This window comes from Callithrix jacchus, chromosome 20 (genome assembly GCF_049354715.1).
Source record: "Callithrix jacchus isolate 240 chromosome 20, calJac240_pri, whole genome shotgun sequence".
Lineage (NCBI taxonomy): Eukaryota > Metazoa > Chordata > Mammalia > Primates > Cebidae > Callithrix > Callithrix jacchus.
In genome coordinates, this window is record NC_133521.1 from 47055141 (window position 1) to 47073347 (window position 18207).

Genomic DNA, 18207 nt, shown 5'->3' on the forward strand with positions numbered 1-18207 from the left:
TCAGGTGATCCCCCCACCTCAGCTTCCCCAAGTGTTAGGATTACAAACAGGCTTGAGTCACTGCGCTTGGCCTTAAAAGGCTAATTTTAAGAATCATATTAAGTTTTAAACTATACAAAATATGCAAAAAAAAAATTAAGGTGGTTTTCATTACCACTGAGTATTTTAGAAGGAAAAGATTATACTACAGTTCCATTTTTAAAAAGCTTAATAAGGCCATGTGTAGTAATGACTCACACCTGTAATCCCAGCACTTTGGGAGGCTGAGGTGGGCAGATCACTTGAGGTCAGGAGTTCTAGACGATCCTGAACAACATGGTAAAATCCTGTCTCCACTAAAAGTACAAAAATTAGCCGGGTATGGTGGCACATGCCTGTAATCCCAACTACTCGAAGGCGGGGGCAGGTGAATCGCTTGAACTTGGAAAGCGAAGATTTCAGTGACCTGAGACCGCACCACTGCACTGCAGCCTGGGTGAAAAGAGTAAAACTCGGCCTCAAAAATTAAAATTAAAATTAAAAAAGCTGAATAAAACTATATAATCTCCCTGAAGAGCTCTGGGGACTCTAAGAATAAAACAAACCAGTCTAAATGGGAAAAAAAATCCACATCCATGTTACTTATGTCCAATCCAAGCATATCAGGCTCTCCTCCAACTCCAAACACATCTGGGTGCAGAACCAGGGAGTGAAGCACAGACAGGACTGAAGGCAGATCCCCAGACAGGGCTTGCTGGTGTGGGGTTCCCTGGCTCTATGTTTAGCGGCCAAGAGAATCACGTGTTTCCTGAGAAACACTCATGACACGCCCGTTCTGCAAAGATGGGGTGAAGGTTTTCTGTCCTTAAACTCCTGGACAGGACTGTTCAAAGCTGCCATTAACCTCAAGGACCATTAAAAATAAATGTGTGCTGGGTGCACTGGTTCACTCCTGTAATCCAAACACTTCAGGAGGCTGAGGCAGGAGGATCATCATGTCTGGCTAATTTTTGCATTTTTAGTAGAGACGGGGTTTTGCCATGTTGGCCAGGCAAAACTCCTGACCTCAGGTGATCCACCTGCCTTGGCCTCCCAAAGTGCTGAAATTATAGGCATGAGACACCACATCCAGCCAAGAATTTTTTTAAGAGACAGGGTCTCACTGTGTTGCCCAGGCTAAGATGCAGCCTTGACCTCCTGGGTAATATTTCTTTACTCAGGAGGCTCCCACCTCAGCCTCGTGAGTAAAGAAATATTCTAAGAAATGAAAAAAAGCTTCAATTAGAATACATGGTTTCACATCAAAACCACCACCACAACTATAAACAAGCCATGTTGTCCAACAGAAATGCACCAGGCTACACTTCCTACCATCAGCTCATGTCCACAGCCACTCAGGAATGTACAGGTCTGTGGAGGCATAATGTAGACACAGATCATGGAGACATGAAGAGTCAGAGCGAAATGAGAGGACTCGCGGGGTGGGGGGTCAGAGATGAGACCATCACCCGTCCATGTCTGGGGGGTGAGGGTGGCGTGGGGGTGGGTGGGTCAGTACATACACACAGGATGTATGTTAGGATTACACCAAAAGGACAATCCAGTTAAAACAAAGGGAGATGCTTCTACCTATTGAAAGGGCAATAGGACAAGATGATAATCCCAGGTGCTGAGGACATTTGCTACATGTACTCTGTGTAAGAAAAACGAGGAAATTATTTTCAATGCTAATGGTGGTTCTCTCTGAATAGTGGACCAATTAATTCAAGGTTTTAAGTTTCTCTTACTACTCCAGAGAATCTCACCAACTCTTTTCAGGGGCTAGCTGCCACATTAGGGATACAGAAAGAAAATTATCTCGTATAATCAATGGGTAAAAAGTTAGTTACATAAGAAGAAAGAGTTCCAAGAAAAACCTATAACCACAGAACTTTGAGAGGCCAAGGTGTAAGAATCACTTCAGCGCAGAAGTTCAAGGCTATAGTGAGTCAGGATGGCACCTCTGCACTCCACCTGGGCGAGGGAGTGAGACCCTATCTCTTTAAGAAGAAATAAATATCCAAATGATTAAAATAACTTTTAAAACAATTTTTTTTTTAAAGTGGGTTTTAGATGTTATCACCAAAAAGAAGTGGCATTTGAGCTCCTGGACACAGTACCCATCCTGGTCTCATTGGTATATAAGGCATCCATGGACTTGTAAGTGGCATCTTACCAGACTCCCATTAACAGGTACGATCGTGGGTCGGTAATAAACACACTTTTTAAAATGTCAAGTAGTAACACGGTATTTAAGCTGACCCAATCGCACCCACTTCTTTCTGACATTCTTCCAACGTCATCGGCTCTCCCCTCGCTCTGCTGCATGAGAGGTGCTTTACTCACTGCTCTCAGCAAGCAGTCATGGCCACAAGCCCCGTCCGAAACAGAATCACAGACTCCCTGGGAAGAAAGCTGGGCAGACCTGATGCTTCTTTTTGGAGAAGAACAGAAGGTCAAGATTGCTCATGTTTTTAGTACAGAGTTTCCCTTTTCTCCCCTGACAGAACTACAAGTTTTAGAAGACTTTGACTTACACAACCATAATCATGTTTAATTCACTCCGACTTCTTAAAATCACTTTTTTCTTTATATCAAGGCAAATCAATAATCACTTTTTTCAATGAGCAGACCTATAACTGCTAATCATAATTTTCAATCTGCTAAGATGAGCAATACTTTTTAGCCACACTGACGTAACTCCAACAGACAATGAAGAAATGACGAGGCCTGTGGCTGGTCCACGCCACCTGCTCCTTCTGACAAACAAGTACCACTCTGGTGTCATAGCTGTGAGCTCAGGCCCCTCAGCTCCCTCCTCTGAGCCACCTTCCCAACATCCTCAGAGCCCAAGAATCCATGTTAGCAATGACTGGTCCCTACACAGACCTTGGGTCTCAAAACGCTGTTAGCCAGAGCACTTTTTCAATCACGACCTTATACAACGACGATTTTCAATGGCGTTAGGCTGAGTGGGAAGGTCCACAGGGGAACTATGGATGATGGGAGTCCAGTGCAGGGCCGACTACCCCCGACACCGGCTCACTAAACCAGCCCATTTACCCTGAGCTCCGAGTGGCGGTCACAACAGCCTGTCTCAGGCCTGGGTCTGTCTTTTCCCAACTTTCCACAGAACAACAAGAGCACACAGACGGGTTTCCAGAGACCAGGGCAGAGCTGTGGCTTTTCTGATAAATACGTTTCAGTACCTTCAAACACATGCACAGAGAAGGCATGAGATATATGGCTTGAGTGAACCTAGAAAGACACCACGGTTGCTGCTGCTTTTGGGCAGAAACACCCAAACTCAGCATGTGGCTGCCTTTACTGTAAGTCAAAAATGGTTCAATCATCCCCATTCCAATGTTCATAGCTGTTTTATTCATATGCACCATAAACTGGAATCAGGTCAGATGTGCTTCTATGTTTTAAGAAAATATTTTAAATGGTCCATTTTCAAGGCAGGATAAATCTGAGCACTGGCAGCCAGCCTGCAGGCGTAACAAACCACACAGCTCATGCACCTAGAAGGTCGTGGTAAACAAAAATAATGTAGAGGACGGGTCAGCCCATAAAATGGAAGGAGGTTTCGTTACTGAGAAATGTAAACATAAGCAGGGAAGGGACCTTATAAGGCGGATCATGAAACTCCGGTTACGGCTGGGCATGGTGGCTCATGCTTGTAATACCAGTACTTTGGGAGGCCAAGGCAGGTGGCTCACGAGGTCAAGAGTTCGAGACCAGCCTGGCCAAGATGCTGAAACCCTATCTCTACTAAAAATACAAAAATTAGCCAGGTAAGGTGGAGGGCACCTGTACTCCCAGCTACTCGGGAGGCTGAGGCAGGAGAATTGCTTGAACCTGGGAGGCAGAGGTTGCAGTGAACCGAGATCACACCACTGCTCTCCAGCCTGAGTGACAGAGCAAGATTCTGTCTCAAAATAAATGTATAAATAAATAAATACTGTAGCCCCACAGTACTCGACCAGTGAGGACCTGGGGGAGGGACCTGCACGCTAGCAGGTGTGTGGCTGCCCCCGGCAATACCTGCCCCCAGGCACCCGGTCCTGCAAGACACCATTAGAAGTCTTGCTTCCACTATTCTTTGGGTCTCCAAGTCCACTCTTTGGGTTTGGACAGGTGAATGTGCGTTTTTCACAATGGACAGACAGGTATAAGCTGCAGTCCACCCACACCACTGTGACCTTCAGCAACAAAAAACAGCAAACACTATGCTAAGCAAAATGGACAACTGGCCAATCGAAAAGGTTACGTTTCTATTATTCCATTTATATGAGGCGCTTACAACAAATTTTAGAAATGGAGGACAAATTAGTGGTTCCCAGGGGTTAGGGACCAGGGTAGGGAGATAGGCTGGAAGGGCAAATGTGACTAGAAAAGGGCAAATGGCAGATCTTTGTGGTTGGGACCCTCACTATTCAGTATTGCATCACAGTGGGGACAGGAGCCCCCAGTGGTGAAACCACACAAAACTCAAATCAATCTCTCTCTCTCTCTCTCTCTCTCTCTCTCTCTCACACACACACACACACACAGACAAGTACAAGTAAACCTCAGGCAATCTAGGTAAGACTGGTGAGCAATACTGTGTCCACATCCTGGCTGTGACGCTCTATTAATACCACAGTTGTACAACGTGCTACCACTGGAAGAGAGGAAGAGACTGCCCAAAGTGTACAAAGGGCTCTCTCAAGGATTTCTTACAACTATAACTGAATACACAAGCTCAATTAAAAAAAAAAAAAAGTCCCATATTGGCAATTTCATATGGTTTTATCTAGTATCAACTCACTTTATCCTCACAATAATCCCACAGAGTAGGTATCTCATCTCCCCTTTGTAGATGAGAAAACTGAAGTCCCAGGGGTGTGAGAAATGCAGTCAGGGTCACATTTTAATTGGTGGGACGACCAAGACTTAAAATCAGGTTGGCCAGCGCCAGAGCACACACTCTTCACCTCGGTCAGTCTTAAAACTGGAAATGTAAAAACATGAACATGCACCTGCTATTACTATGGCTTTAAAAATCTCCTTACAATGTAACTTCAGAGGACTTAAATGAACACTAAGGACCTCAGATCCAGCCTCATCTCATTTTAAAAATGGCACAGCTGGCCGGGTACGGTGGCTCACACCTATAATCTGGAGTTCGAGACTAGCCTGGCCAACATGGTGAAAACTCGTCTCTATAAAAAAAAATAAAATAAAATTTTAAAAGGCACAACCAATTGGATTCCACTCCCACAATGGTGCCAGGAGCCCCACAATCCTAAGGTGGGCTGGTGCAGACAGGCCACCTGCTGGCTCTGGTTAGGCTACGATCCTGACCTTGGCCTCCTCCTAGTGAACACAGCTGGGCCCGCTACCCCCTGTTCTTGGGGCTGGGAGGGGAGAAGGTGAGCAGTTATTTGTTTCTTGTTTCGGTGTTTTCCTTTTAAGGATAGGGTGCTATTTGTTTCTGTTTTCCTTCATTTAACGTTAAAGAGAAAAGGCTCGCAATAAAGGCAACTAAGCAAGCTTAAGGACTGAGGCGAGTAGGGAGGAGCCAGAAGGAAAACCAGGCCTCCTTCCTCAATGCAAATGTTTCTTTCTACTACAGGAAGAAGCGAAGCACGAAATACAATTAATGTTTCTAAATCATTCTTTTTATACCAGTTAGCAGAAGAAAGTGCAAAGTGGATGAGTGCAGAATGAGAACAAAAGGGGGTGATTTCACACAACTGCTCTTCCCTTTCCACAATGCCTGCCCTGATAGGAATCAAACTCCTTTGCAAAACGACAAAACCCAACTCTGGAAAGCAGGAGAATCTTCAGTCCTCAGACAAGGCAACCAACTCCTACCAGAACCTTCCCTTCCTCACCTAATCCAGTGGAATGGCAAAAAAAATTAAAGTAAACAGATACATTGTTTCATGATGCACAGGATCATGAAAAAAAGGAAGCTATAGATCAGAAACCAGGAAATACTTGAAAATTAGGAGGATAAAGGCATGAAATCAGACAAAGTGATGCAAATGCCAACAGTGTGAATGGCCCCAACAACACGCCAGGAGAAGCTACAGGAAGGACAGGGCTGGGTTGTACAACGCCTGCCTCCCTCCCTCCCACAGGAGGTCCGGCTTCGCAAGACCCAAGCAGTAAGGCAGAGTTTACACCTCCCTGCTTGGCCTTGCAAGGCTAAAACAAGCCTTAACAAGAAAAGAGCAGCTCTGAGGGTCACTTAACACCCCTGAAATCCTGACCAACAAAGACATAAGATAAACTTTCTAGAAAGCCTAAATCAGGCATACAGATGATCAATTTCATTTCTAGCTCTTAGTAAACCCACAGAATTCCAAATCAGCATCATACTCCAATGCCAAATCTCAAAAGAAAACATGAATATCTTGTTATCTACTCGTGTCTGGAGTTCACTTATGATCAGTGTCATGGACACTGGGAAACAGAGAAGACAGCCAGGAAGTGGCTGATTCACTTCACTGACAATTGCTTAGTTACTCCCAACCTCTCACAACACTCATCTGTTCTGTTTCTACAAAATGACAATCCAAGTGGTGGCAGGCTTCAGGACACTGGTTACCAGCCTATCTTTTGCCAAGTAGGAACCTCAGAATCAGATACAACTCCATGAAGAAAACCGTTCTCTTGATATGCAACAAGGTCCTCAATCATCACTTTAGCAGAGCTGCGTGATACAAGATCAATATACAAAAGTCAGCTGTATCACCATCATACACAAGGAGTGAACAATCTGAAAAACATTAAGAAAACATTTCCATTTATAACAGCATCAAAAAGAATATTTAGCAACAAATTTGACCAAAGAAATGTAAAACTTGTACCCTGTAACCACAAAACACTGCTGAAAGAAACTGAAGACCTAAATAAATTGGGGGCGGGGGAATCCCACATTCGTGGTTGTGGATCAAAAGACACAGTAGCTTTACTACAGCAACACTCCCAAGGTAACCTGATTCGGTGCAGTACCTATCAGCATTTCAACTGCCTTCTTTCAGAACTAGAAAAGTAATCCAAAAATCTATATAGAATTGTAAACCTCTTACATACTACAGCTTACAGAACTATACAAGTTTTAAATCTGAGACTAGAGAAGACATAATTGAAATGTCTAGGGGTTGGGCATGGTGGTTCACACCTGAAATCGCAGCTCGTTGGGAGGTGGAGACGGGAGGATCACCTGAGGTCAGGAGTTCAAAACCAGCCTGGCCAACATCAGCCTGGCACAACCCCATCTCCACAATAAATACAAAAAAATTAGCTGGGCATGGAGGCACACACCTGTAATCCCAGCTACTCAGGAGGCTATGGCAGGAGAATTGCTTTAACCTGGAAGGTGGAGGTTGCAGTGAGCCGAGATCGTGCCACTGCACTCCAGCCTGGGTGACAGAGTAAGACTCTGTCTCAAAAAAATAAAAATAAAAATAAAGCACTGTCCCTAAATGTGTACTGTTCTATTAATGTAGAATGTGAGCCCATAATAATCTGTACAGCTCAACACCTAAAATGCAATGAAGAGCATCAAAATGAGCTGCGCTTACAGGTGTGAGCCACCACACCCTACTCCTAAATGGGGGCTAGGGGAGGGAAGGGACTGCTCTGCTTCTGAGTAACAGCAGCGTCCTTGAAGCACGGGATTCTCAACTCTCACGCTCAGAAGTTCTACTACACGGCAGGAGAGAACAGCAACATCCTTGAAGCACGGGATTCTCAATTCTCACGCTCAAAGACTCTAGTACATGGCAGGACAGAACAGCAATGACCTTGAAGCACAGGATTCCCAACTCTCATTCTCAGACCTTCTAGTACACAGCAGGTACATTTTCCCTTTAATAAGGACAAAGGTCAACAAATGCCCCTTCGATGGGTGACTGACTGGCAAGTATTCCACTGGGCAGGCTCTGTCCACTACCCTGAAACACTACTTTTCCAGTTTCATTAATGCAACCTGACAGCCAGCCACTGTAACAAAAAGAAAGCAACACCAAAATGAATTCTAGTTCTTCCTAAAGACAAGCAGAAGGAGTCTGCTCCTTATATATGACGCTTCATAATTCCTGTCTGAGCATCACCATGTTCATTAGCCCCGCCTGTGCTCTTCTCTTCCCATTCTGCTTTCTCCTGCATCACAAACCAAGCCCTGCAAGCCTTGAAAGTGGGTGCGTGGGGCAGGGGGGACGACAGAAATGGCCACTCCTAGGGTCAGCCTAAGCTCCATCTCAGCTTCTTCTTAAGACCAAGGCGCCACTGACTCAACACAGCTTCCGGAAGCCTAGGGTTTACATCTTCTCCTTCCTCCTGTTTGCACTCAGTGAAACCCTCTCATCCCCACAGACTTTCCACATAAAACCTGCTTTTTGTTGATTAAGAAGTGCTTATAGCACTCTCAAGCAGTAAACGCAAAGTACAAAAGACAAATACAAGCAAGCTGGCCGGTGCATGTGACAAAATGGACAACACCTTTATCCACATGTCTGCATCAACTCTGCGCTTTTCGGCAACACATCCCATGTCTGGCAGAGTCCTGGCTGGCTGCGTGGGCTGAAGAGCGAGCAAGCTGGTGAGTGGCAGCCCCTGCCATCACCACCACTGGCCATGCCATGGTGACCACACGCCCAGGCACATCCAGTCTGTGCTCTCCATATACCGCTTCATTCAACCCTCACCACAGCCTGTAAGAGATGCCACTTCCATTTTTCTTGTGAGAAACATGGAATATAACTGGCACTCATGTGGCATGGCCTGGCAGTGGAATTTGACCTACAAACCACTCTCTCTTCCCAGGCTTCCGCTCCACCATTCCTGGTTTCTCCTGCCATCTTTGCTTCCATTTTGTTTCACTGCTAGATCTCCTTCCTCCACCTCCCCACTCAATGTCATCTTCAGCCATTGCCTGGCCACTCTCACCAGCCTCTGGCTTTAACAATGTGCTGCTGAATCCGAGCTCAGCCAATCAGAGCTCCCTAATGAACCCACGGCACCAATGTCCAACTAGGGACCCTGTCAATCAGAGACAATGTTCTCACTGAGCTCAGCTCTCCTCACACAGCCTGTGCACATACAGAGCACAGAGCGCTCACTCCTTCCTGGATCCCCTGCCCTGCTGCAGGGCACCCGCTGTCTAACTAACCCTCCAACCCAGAAAGCAGCTGCTGCCTCCTGCTTAGCAAAAGCCCACTTATAAATCCTGTCCATTCCAGCTCCTCCTCATCACTATCACTCCTCCCTACTGCCACTGCCCTGATTTCTAGATCGAGTGTCTATTTCTTTACCTGCATTACCCTAACAGGTTAACTGTCTCCGCTTCCAGCCACACCATCAACCTATTCCCCACAGTGCACATCTGATGCACTTCTTCTTTACACCTCAGTCTGGTGTACAGAAGTCACTGAGCTAACAAGGAGTATATTCATGTTTTACATCGTGGCACAGTACACACACACACACACACACACACACACACAACTGGAAAACAAAAGCTCCTGCCCCAACGTGGGACATGCTCCAGTGTTTCCCAGGGCTGGTGGCCACTGTTTGTGACCTCAGGACCCATCACCGCCGTTGCAGCCACCTCCCAGAGCCCGTGGCATGCAGTTTCCAGTGCCGATATCTGGCTGCCTCCCCAGCCTTTGAGCAACCGCAAATGCCTTCCAGTTTAGGAGGGTCCCTCTCCCTCTTCCTAGAAAGCCTTTTTCCACTGTGTCCACCTGGCAAACTCCTATTCATTCTTCAAAGTCAAGCTCAGGTCTTGACTTTCTTCCTTATACTTCTCAATATTCTTCAAATTCTCTAGAGGGACATATATTGCTCGTGTATTTTTTTTTTTTTTTTTTTAAGTAGAGACGGGATTTCACCGTGTTGACCAGGACGGTCTCGATTTCTTGACCTCATGGTCCACCTGCCTCGGCCTCTCAAAGTGCTGGGATTACAGGTGTGAGCCACCGCACCAGGCTTTTTTTTTTTTTTTTTTTTTTTTTTGGAGACGGAGTTTCGCTTATTACCCAGGCTGGAGTGCAATGGCGCGATCTCAGCTCACTGCAACCTCCGCCTTCTGGGTTCAAGCAATTCTCCTGCCTCAGTCTCCTGAGCAGCTGGGATTACAGGCATGCACCACCGTGCCCAGCTAATTTTTTGTATTTTTAGTAGAGACGGGGTTTCACCATGTTGACCAGGATGGTCTCCATCTCTTGACCTCGTGATCCACCCACCTCGGCCTCCCAAAGTGCTGGGATTACAGGCGTGAGCCACCGGGCCCGGCTGCTCGTGTATTTTTATACTATGTCACCACCATACTGGAAAACTTTACCAAGCACACACACCCCCGTTCATACACTATCACAGTATGGTCCTGAGCCCAGGAGTTCCAGACTAGCTTAGACAACATAATGGGACCCCATCCCTACAAAATAACAAAAAAAATAGGCATGGAGGTGCATGCCTGTGGTCCCAGCTACTCAGGAGGATCCCTGTAGACTGTGAGGTCAAGGCTACAGGGAGCTTTTATCACGGCACCACACTCCAGCTGTGGGTGACAGAGTGAGACCCTATCTCACCAAAACAAACAAACATGGACATTGGGCCACATTGCGTAGAAGCACTGCCACAGTAAAAGCGGCTGTCTCTTGGCCTCTGAGCATTTTACCTTTTTGATCCATTCAGGTTACAGTCTTTGGAACAGATGAAAGTTCACCTCAGATAAATGTAGCTTGTAGAGAAGAGCAATTTAGAAATTAAAAAGCAAGACAGTAAGGAGCCCTCCCCTTCAAGAGGCTTCAAGAGAAGCCCCAGCTGAGTGGCCGATGCAGGTGAGCCAGCTCCTGCATCCCCGAGTAATTCAATATTTTGGCCTTAGCATATGGATCCCTCCAACTTCTTTACGTCTGCTCACCTACAAGCTAATCAGCACGTTTCTAGGAATAAAGCGTCCATTTTCTCCTCTGCAGAGTTTCCGCTTCAGCAAAAGACCCTAACCGTATGCCAAGTTCAGACTCCTTTTCGTTCCCACCTCACTACCACCAACAAACAGGCTTTCCAAATACACCATGTGGAAGAGAAACACAGTGTTGGTCACCAGTCCCAGCTCAAGCAACACCACCCTAAAGGAGCAGCACCTAAGAAACAGTGCTTCGACACGGGGACCAAGCACACCACATTCTCCAGGCCCAGACCCCAAAGTGGAGAGAAGAGGGGCTGCTGTCTGCTTCAGAATCCAAGTACTCCTGAGAAAACAGCTATATGAACATCTGATACTAATAAAGTTTGATTTTTTTTTTTTTTTTTTGAGACGAAGTCTTGTTCTGCAGACCAGGGTGGAGTGCAGTGGCATGATCTTGACTCACTGCAACCTCTGTCTCTTCTCCCAGTTGAAGCAATTCTCTGCCTTAGGCGCCCGAATAGCTGGGATTACAGGTGCACGCCACCACACCCGGCTAATTTTTGTATTTTTAGTAGAGACGGGGTTTCACCATCTTGGCAAGGCTGGTCTTGAACTCCTGACCCTGGCCTCCCCACCAAAAAAAATAAACATGGACATAGGGCAACCTTGTGTAAAAGCACTGCCGTAGTAAAAGCAGCCGTCCCTCAGCCTCTGCGCATTTTACCCTTTGATCCATTCAACTTACATTCTTCAGAACACATGAACATTCACCTCAAATAAATGGAGCTCACAGAGAAGAGTAATTCAGAAATTAAAAAAGAAGACAGTAAGGAGCCCTCCCCTTAAGAGGGTTTCATGACAAGCCCCAGCTTGTCATGGCCCAGCCATGGCATTTATAGGCGTGAGCCACTGTGACCAGCCCTAACATGATTTTTTTTCTGATAACGACATCCGGGAATTATAGGCTTTAAACGTATGATTCGTTAACCACAGTATGAGGGGAGGGGGACATGGACAGGATACTGGCCTCTAAATACAGAAAGTTGCCGGCTCCCAGGCAGCTACTCAGAGAAGGTGCACCTAGTGTGTCATCCACGGACAAGGTAGGATACCCACCTACCCTGCCTGACCTGGACCACCCACAAGAAATAAACAACAGGCCCAAATGCAAACAGGACCTAGAGAAGAAGCACAGGGCAGCCACACCCCAGTGCTTAAAAGACAGCATCACCCATGGCGCACCCTACACACATTCACCTCCACAAGACGCTTTGGATTCTGTGTGTCTGGGGGTAAAGGCTTAAACTTAAAATGTGTTCCAAGGAAAACTAATAAAAAAATCACTAACCTAGCCCTTCCCCACCCAAACTCCCAATCATACAGTTGTAGAAATAATGACCATAAAGCAATTCTTCTCTAACTTGAGAATTCTCACACCCTTCTTCTCCAGGTAACTCAATCAGACCAAGTTTGAGAAAGAAAGCCATAAAAATGGGAAAGTCCAGCGAAATCACTGCAGCCAGGAGGAGCAGCATCATGCAGTCTGTGCCTCGCCCCTGCCCAGTCCCGTGTCTCACCCCTGCACAGAGCAGTGCCTTGCCCCTGCCCAGTCCTGACCCCTGCCTAGTCCCATGTCTCACCCCTGCCCAGTCCCGTGCCTCACCCTGTCCAGCCCCGTGCCTCGCCCCTGCCCGGGCCACCTGAGGTCCACCTATCACAGTGAGACTGCAGAAGCATGCAGCTGGTCAGTGGCTAATCAGCAGAAGGAAAGCTGGCCCAACAGTCCGTGTCTATAAATTTCACAATGGATATCTCCTGGGATCCAAAATCTGCATTTGTTAAAGAGTGGCGTGTGGGACAGGTGCAGACTCACACACGCACACCATACACACCAGGTCTGAGGACTCTGGCCAAGGTCTTCTGTATTCTAGTGGCCCCATGTTTGATGAGTATCTAATAACTGAAACAGGAAAGACCTGGAGGGAAATGCAGCAAGCACCCCGGGTGTCTGGGGCAGCTGTGCCGTGAGGAAGTTATGCTCTAACTGCTGAGACTGCACCAAGGCACAAGAATACCTGCAACAACCTGAAGTGCCCAAGCAGACGGCTGGCTGAAGCAGGGTGCGGGCCCAGGTGCAAACACTCACCTGACGGGAGCCGCAGACCAACTGACACACCCAAAGCCACTGGCTCTTCACACACAGACGCGCTTTCAGTCTGTCTGTTCAAGGAACAGGAAGCCTTTTTCACTTCAATTTCCACATTCAGCTCAACATGCTGCTGCAGCCCAACACCTCTCAATCACTTCAAATTTCCAGGACAGCCAGTAGTGTCCTGGGGCTGCGCTGAACACGCCCACTGAACCAGAAGGTGTGGCAGAGAGCAGAGGGGATTCTGCACTGTTACACACATTCTTACAACAATCTGACTGAAGACCCCGGGGCAAAAGAAAGATTCCCCATTTGGGAAAGTGGACTGAAATATTCTTCTGTCAAAACACTGTAATTCGGCTGGACATAGTGGCTCACACCTGTAATCACAGCACTTTAGGAGGCTGAGCCGGGTGGATCACCTGAGGTCAGGAGATCAAGTCCAGCCTGGCAAGCATGGTAAAATCTGTCTCTACTAACAATACAAAAATTAGCCGGGCATGGGGGCTCACACTTTTAGTCCCAGCTACTCAGGAGGCTGAGGCAGGAGAATTCCTTGAATCCGGGAGGTGGAGGTTGCAGTCGGCCAAGTTCGCACCACTGCACTCCAGCCTGGGCAACAGAGTGAGACTTGGTCTCAAAAAGAAAAAAAAAAAAAGATAATCCAAGTTTCTCCTGGCAGATGACACTCATCAAGCAATACAAGCAGAGAGGGTAGGGTGTGGTGGATGTAAACATGCCTGTAATCCCAGCACTTTGGGAAGCCAAGGCAGGTAGATCACGAGGTCAAGAGATGGAGACCATGCTGGCCTGCATGGGGAAACCCCATCTCTACTAAAAATACAAAAGTTAGCAGGGCATGGTGGTGCATGCCTGTATTCTCAGCTACTTGGTAGGCTGAGGCAGGAGAATCACTTGAACCCAGGAGGCAGAGGTTGCAGTGAGCCAAGATCACACCACTACACTCCACCCTGGTGACAGGGCAAGACTCCATCTCAAAAAGAAATGACAGGACAGGAAAAAGGAAAGGACAGGACAGGGCAGGGAAGGAAAGGAAAGGGAAGGGGAAGGGAAAGGGCGGGGAGAGAGAGAGAGAGAGGAGGGAGGGAGGGAGGGAGGGAGGGAGGGAGGGAGGGAGGGAGGGAGGGAGGGAGGAATTCAAGCAGAAAAGACCACTGTCTCTAACAGCAAATACTATACAGGAACCTCAAGCAACATCTGCCTTGGGTGTCAGAACACAGCAAAACAGGAAGGCTGCTCTGCAGGAGCAGGACCGACGCCGGCGGAAAGGGAAGACACACCGGCCTCAGCAGAGTCCCTCTTCCTGGAATGACTGTTCCTCTAAGCTGCTGCTTCAGCTACAAAATAAGATGTAACTCTCAACACTAACAAGTCAATGTAGGATACTTGCAAACCAAGAAACTTTTGCCACATTTTTGTTTTAACAAAATTATCATAATCACCTGAGGTAACTGTGAGGGAATCTAACTCCACAACTGTCAGTTCAGAGAAGCTTGAAGGTTAAAGAATGGTGTGACATTAAGTTTTATGTTTTTCTCTAAATCAACTTATCTACTTTCTTAAGCTAACTCAATAGAACCCTAAATTTAACATACATTTATCAACCACATCTTTTAAAAAGAGAGAACATTAGGAAACTCAAAGCAGTTTGCTTTAAACAAAAGATGGTCACAGTTGATGAATTTAGAACATTCGTCCCCAGCCTCCTAAAAAGTGACATGAGGAAGGAGACGTCACAGAAGGCATTAGCCTGGGTGCAACCATTTTCACAACAGAGAAAGAAACGAAGCCAGATTCCTTGAGAACAGACCCTCTAACCTATAAACTGTGAAGAAAGTAATGCCCACTTAGTAAGAGGGGCAACAACAGTGGACTCTCATTCCATGAACCCAGCATGATGCCAATATGTATCCTGTGACAGAGAATTTTTTTTTAAAAGCCACCAAAAGAATACCAGTAAGTGAAAGACTCTGGTATTCTCAGCATCCATTTCCTTCACTCTAATGTTCCCGACACCTAGTGCAGCAAACAGCCTGGCTCCTCCAGCCCCCCACTGACTCCTCCACACCGCTATATCCTCACTCCTCATTTCCCTCTTCTCCTTCCTGCTCTTTTGTGCCTCCCCATCTCTCACTCAGCAGCCCCTCACTCTCTAGCATGCCACCACTGCCCCTGGGCAAACAGTCCTCCAGAGCTCTCTCCAACCTGACATCTCTCCCAAGAGCCTACTCACTATGTATCTGGGGGGCTATAAAACCTGTGGGCTGAAGAATAGAGACACTGTCCCCTCAGACCAGCTCTCTCTGGCTCTTCCTGTCTGGCAGAGAGGCTGTGCTGCCCCGGCTACTCTCATTTCTCTCCGGCCTCTGCGCCTCCATGTGTCTGCTCCTCTGCCGTGCCTCTCCACTGCTCCTAATGCCACTCCCAGCTCCAGCAATCCAGCCTCCAGTGCACCTCGACACTGTGCCCAGTTCAATCTCCTGCAGGTCAGGGCAGGACAGTGCATGATGCAAACTAGGCCCAGGGGCTGTGGAGTCTGACAGTCAGAGTTAAAATCCTGGCCCTGCCCGTATACTGGTGGGGTGACTCCAAGTACATTCTAATAGCCTCTGTCGTTCCTAGTTTCCTCATCTGTAGGAAGAAAAATTCCTGGATACAAAAGATAAGATGAATATATACAAGTCTATTACATTTCTAGACACAAACACCAGGCAGAGTCCACCATGAAGACACGTGACGGTGTCTCAAGGAGAGCCCACTGCTGGCCAGCACGACACCGCAAGCTCGGACACTGCAGGGGCACTGGAGATGGCATGAACCGCATGCACAGCCCAGGAGGCGGGGACAACCGGTGTTGGCATGAAAACTAGGAACAGGTGGCTCCTTATCTCACACCATACACAAAAGTCAATTTAGGATAGATTAAAGGCTTACATGCAAAGGGCAAAAGTACAGAATGTGCAGAAGGCATAGGAAGCTATCTTTATGGACCTGGGATAGGGAACATTTTTATTTTCTTTTTTGAAACAGTCTTGCTCTGTCGACCAGACTGGAGTGCGGTGGCACAATTTCAGCTCACTGCAGCCTCCACTTCCTGGGTTCAAACAATTCTCCTGTCTTAGCCTCCCGAGTAGCTGGGACTACTGGCATGTGCCACCACATCCAGATTTGTGGGGGGGGTGGGGCGGCAGTATTTTTAGTGGAGATAGGGTTTCACTATGTTGGCCAGGCTTGGCTTGAACTCCTGACCTCAGCAATCCACCCACCCAGGCCTCCCAAAGTGCTAGGATTACAGTCATGAGCCACTGCACCAGGCCAAGAAAGTTTTCTTAAGTAAGACATAATGGGTCATGATCCACAGTTTGAAAGGCATTGTCCCCAAGAACCAAGCACAGTCCCTTGGAAGTAAAAGTATTCACATCTCAAGTCATCAAATGTTACAGCATTTAGGAGGCCAAAGTGGGAGGATTGCAATGATCCCAGGAGTTCAAGGCCAGCCTGAGTAACACAGTGAGACCTCATCTTTACAAAAAATTTTAAAATAAACCAGCCAGGTATTGGTGTGCATGCCTGTGATCCCAGCTACCTTAGAGGCCGAGATGGGAGACTGCTTGAGCCAAGGAGTTTGTGACCACATCACTGCACTCCAACCTGAACAACAGAGCAAGACCCTGCTTCAAAAAAAAGATTAAACTTTTTCTTAAGAAAAACAAAGCCCAAAAAAAAGGGACTGTATTCTTCCATTCATACCAAAAGTAAAGATCACAATGGAAACTCTCAGCGTGGCACGCTATTCAAATGCACGTGCATGCAGTCCAGGCAAAGTCTTCTTTCCCACCCGCAGCACTGAGGTACTGAAGGTTCACATCAGTCCCACCTGTTTTTAGTAAACAGAAAACTTTTTTGAAAGATGCTGTTTACAAGTATAGACAACTGAGTCCTAAGCACAAACATATATGACCTCTGAGTAAATAAAAATTTAAAAAGAGACAACACTAAATTAATGATTTTATTTCTAAAGAGATACAATCAAATACAAACATTCCTGAACTTGTAATGGGTTACAACCCAATAAACCCATAGTGAAGTCAAAAATCCTAAGTTGACCCATTGTTAAGTCAGGGACTATCTGTATACTCTTTTAGTGCTAAAAACTACACCAAAGAAAAAACAAGTGTCAAAGTTCTCCATGTAAAACAGAAATACAGGGACACGGGTGAGAAAATCCATCTAAAATGCAGTGCAGTATTTAGGATGAAGCTGAAACACGCCACAGCGCCTCAGCAATTGAGGTTGTGAATACAACCTCACAATCAGCAAAGAAAAGCTTATTCTATCCTTCATCTACACTGCTCACACACAACTCCGCACACCTTAGAGCTCTGTGGAATGTTTTCATTCCCAATTATCACCAGAAGAGCCAGTCATAAGCTCAACTACAACAACACACAGTGCAACTGACCTAGACTGATGGGCGGCCTCCAGAGAAGTCAAGAGCTCCAGCTCCTCTGCGCACACGCACAGCAGGAGGCATGCGTCTCTCACCAGTGTCGGGGCCAAGCCACAGCCCACTACCTTAGCTCCATGATCTGTGACCTGACTCTCATGAGGAATCTGACAAAGAATCAGACACTCAGAGGAAATCACAGCCTTTCAGGACTGAGGTCTAAAACACTGAACCTTCAGCCCAGTGCTCACATCACAACCATCCCCATGCCTCCTCCTTCTTCTCCAGTCCTCAAGGGGATGATGGCAGTTCACATCAAGAGGCTTCCTCCAAAAGAATTCAGAGTGCTGTGATTAAAAATAAACATTTTATTAATATATTCATGTAGAATGTACATGTTTCCTGGAAGGAGGGTTAAATAACAGTGAAACCAGGAAAAGCAGAGCACCAGAAAATGCCAAGGGCTGGGCACGGTGGCTCACACGTGTAATCCCAGCACTCTGGAAGGCTGAGGGAGGAGGATCAGTTAAGGCCAGAAGTTTCAGATCAGCCTGAGCAATACAGTGGACCTCATCTTTATAACAACAAAAACAGAATAAAAAAATAGCTGGGCATGGTGGTATGCACTTGTAGTCCCAGCTACTCAGTAGGAGTAGC

At 46.8% G+C, this 18207-nt stretch overlaps 1 protein-coding gene across 15 annotated transcripts in view; it reads right to left on the bottom strand.

Annotated features, from left to right (window-relative positions):
* Positions 1–18207, bottom strand: part of ANKRD11 (ankyrin repeat domain 11) — a 232043-nt gene that overhangs the window by 150469 nt on the left and 63367 nt on the right. The gene's annotated exons all lie outside the window — the stretch shown is intronic.